The 3,741-nt window shown below is 45.4% G+C and overlaps 1 long non-coding RNA gene across 1 annotated transcript; it reads left to right on the top strand.

Annotated features, from left to right (window-relative positions):
* The first annotated feature begins 937 nt into the window (after nucleotides 1-937).
* LOC108313728 lies at nucleotides 938-1,674 on the top strand. Its single transcript, XR_001829204.2, has 2 exons — nucleotides 938-1,017; nucleotides 1,238-1,674. It is a non-coding gene; the product is annotated as an uncharacterized LOC108313728 (long non-coding RNA).
* The last annotated feature ends 2,067 nt before the right edge of the window (nucleotides 1,675-3,741 follow it).

Here is a 3,741-nt window from a genome sequence, read left to right as displayed (position 1 = left end):
GCCTCTTTAGGATGGAAGAGCCTGGAAGATGTGCAGTGGGGAGTCAGTGGTGCCATTTGGCCCTGAAAGCCAGTGTATGAGCATGGAGAGAGCTGCGGTGGCATTTAATTTTGGGTTCTGGTTCTTTCTGCAGCCAGCTGCAGCCCTTTCGACATGCAGCAAACTCACCCATCAATTACCCTTTGACCCAAGCTGGATTAAGACAGGGTTCTGAGCCTTGCATGAAGTCACCTGATTAATTCAGAAGTCAGGGATTGGGGGACCCTTCCCCGACCCCTCATTGCTCCAGGGTTGTGTTCTTATTATACTCTTCCCTTTCCCATGAGATCTGAGGCTCTGTGTAGGCAGGAAAATAGTCCTTAGACTTGCTATTCCCTGTGAGCCAGCCTGAGGTTCAGTCAGTGTTAGGGCTTAACCCTCGCAGCTCAGGCAACATCAGCAGGGCAGTGAGAGCCTTTGCTCAGGGAGCGGAGGCACTTAGAAAACTTCCAGATGGGCGCCAGGACTTCTGCCAGCTTCCAAGGGAGAACTAAGTTTGGACTTCCATGAATCTCAATGGCGAAACCGCCTTCATTTCCACTCAGACCCACCAAATCCAAGGTTCTGGAATCGAGGCCTGAGAATCTGCATGTTTTTCAAGCATCCAGGTGATTCTCATGTGGCCTAAACTTGAGAATCTCTGGGCTGAGTCTTTGATGATGCCCTGAGTTCATCATTTTACTTCTTCAGATTCCTGAGTAGAGCAGTGTGGGGAAAGTTAGACCCAAACAAGGCAGTGAGCTAGTTTCTTATGCTAATGGTCACACAGATCTCATAATTGCATGGAGGACACAAGTGTCTCATAATTAGCGTCTGCTGTTCTGTTCCTGGGGGGCAATTGTTCCGCAACAATGCCCAGGCTCCGTGCTGGACCACCAGCCTCCCTCCCTCCAGCACATTCCAATCCCCTGAAAGAAGAGCCCCGAGTTCTCAGGACTTTAACCCTTTCCTGCCAGGACCCTCAGGGCCAGTGCTGAGGTGGGGGACGTTCATGATCAGATGCTGGGCCTCCAGAGGGCAGTGGGAGAGGAAAACAAGGAATGACTATTTGGGGCGGCGAGCACTTTGCATTTAAGGCTGTGTTTCTCACTCAGACCTAATGAAGCACAACTCACAGGGTTGAGGTGCAGGAACCCCCCTGGGAATTCTGATTTTACTAGGATCTGAGGCTCGCTGGCCATATCTCTACCTCTTTCAGGCTGACAAGTTGCCTAAAAGGACAGGAGGACTTACTCCAGTCCTGCATCTGCCACTTGAACTATCACAACAGGCTTCTGCCTTCTCAGTGGGATTACGAGTGACACAGCAGAGTAGGCAGCAGGATGTGGTGACAAAAACACACCTCTGGCCCTAAAGCTTGTGTTACCTCCTGGCTGCCATTCACTAGCTATGTGAGTTTAGGAAAGTCGTTTCACCTCTGAGCCGCAGATTCCTCATCTGTAAAATGAAGACAAGAACACCTCTCCCTAATATTAGGGTATTTAGATTCTTTCTACTTTTTTACTTTCTTTTACCATATTCTTGGCATTTTGTGTTTAACTTCAAGGTTCTGACCAATGAATGATCCCAGGAGTGTTCATGAAAACCCCTGGGGGAAGCTTTTACAAAATAAAGATCGAAGTCTGTGAGCTGGAATTCCTAATTCATAAATTCATACTCAGGAATGGAGTATTTGGATAAAGTTCTTCAGGTCTTCCTAATGCACACTTTTATTTTTTAAATGTTTTATGATTTATTTTTTTTTACAGACAGGGCCTTATTCTGTTGCCCAGACTAGAATGCAATGGTGCAATCACAGCTCACTGCAGCCTCAGCCTCCAGAGCTCAAGTCATCCTCCTGTATCAGCCTCCCAAGTAACTAGGTCTACGGGCATGTGCCACCATGCCCAGCTAATTTTTAAAACATTTTTGGTAGAGAATGGGTGATATAGTTTGGCTATGTCCCTGCCTAAATCTCAGCTTGAATTGTATTTCCCAGAATTCCTATGTGTTATGGGAGGGACCCGGGAGGAGGTAATTGAATCATGACGGCTGGTCTTTCCTGTGCTGTTCTCGTGATAGTGAATAAGTCTCATGAGATCTGATGGGTTTATCAGGGGTTTCCACTTTTGCTTCTTCCTCATTTTTCTCTTGCTGCCACTATGTAAGATAAGTATGAATCACCTCCTGCCATGATTCTGAGGTCTCCCCAGCCACGTGGAACTGTAAGTTCAATTAAACCTCTTTTTGTTCCCAGTTTTGAGTATGTCAGCAGCATGAAAACAAACAAATACACTGGTTTTGGTATGTTGCCCAGGCTGGTCTCGAAATGTCCTCAACTGATCCTCCTGCCTTGGCCTCCCAAACTGCTGGAATTACAGATGTGAGCCACCACGCCTGGCCCCCTAATGCATACTTTTATTCAAACTCATCTGTGAGAGGCCTGGAGGGACTTTGACATGATAAAAAAAAAAAAAAAAAAAAAAAAAAAAGGGTGTGATTTTGTTTTGCAGAAGCATTGATTTAAATTGTGCACACTGATATCTTAGGGCAAGTAAGTTAGCAGGGAGTGAGCCTAGAGAAGTACCCAGCATCGACCTGCCTATCTCCTTTCTAAGATTTCCAAAGGGCTAAACACTTTACTTATTATCTTATTTAATCCTAAATTTGTATTATTGCTCTGGGCTACTCCCAGGCCCCCTGACCATATGTCCAGCTACCTGCCTGATCTCGCCACTTGGATGGGAATAAATATTTCCAGTGCTGCTGGTCCCCATGGAAATTCCGATTCCCCCTAAACCTGCTCATCCTCAACTTCAATGGCAACTTACTTAACGGCAATTAAATTCTTATGATTTCTCAGGCATTTTGAATATGTCCTTAAATGTTCCCTTTCTCTCACATCCTACATCCTATTCTTGAGCAAATTCCACTGACTCTACCCTTGGAAAACATCCAGAATCCAAAAAGTTCTCATCATGCCCACGGCGAAGTCTCTGTCCTAAGGCACTTTCACCTCTCTCCTGATCAGTGCCATCATATTAAGGCAATGTCTCTGATTCTACCCTTGACCTGCCATGTTCAAATGTCACCTTGGCAAGAGTCCTTCCATGAATACTCCACCTCAAGTGCCCTCCACCCCAAACCCCCGGACCCATTCCATTTCCATGCTTTATTTTTCTCTGTAGCACTGACTACCGGTTCTTATACGTTTGCTTGTTTTGTTGTTATCTGTCTTCTTTTAGAATGTGAGTTCAATCTAAATACCCGACTAAGTGCCTAAACTTCAGATTGCTGGGAAGTGATATAAATACCTTAACTCATGTAAGGCATGGACTTTTGTCTGTTTCGTTAGCACTGGGACCCCCGTGTTTAAAACGGTGCCAAGTGTATGGTAGACCCTCACTGTTACACATCTATCATCTATCCGTCTCTCTCTCTTTCTCTCTCAATCAATCTAACTATCTGCCTGCCTACCCACTTACCTATCATCTCTCTCTCTCTATCTACCTATCTGTCCATCTATTGAATGAATACTCACAACATCTAGGTATTATTTTCTTCATTTTACAGACAAGGGAGTGGAGGTCCAGAAGATATTTTTTCCAAGGCCGCAGTGTGAGTAAACAGAAAAGCTGAGAGCTGGGTGTGAAACCCAGGACTGACCCACTGCAGAGATCATTTTCCCACACATAGAGGAAGAGCCACTTTTTATAATCTAAC

This window comes from Cebus imitator, unplaced genomic scaffold (assembly GCF_001604975.1).
Source record: "Cebus imitator isolate Cc_AM_T3 unplaced genomic scaffold, Cebus_imitator-1.0 Scaffold141, whole genome shotgun sequence".
Classification (NCBI taxonomy): Eukaryota; Metazoa; Chordata; class Mammalia; order Primates; family Cebidae; genus Cebus; species Cebus imitator.
This window is presented reverse-complemented; position numbering and strand designations above follow the sequence as displayed.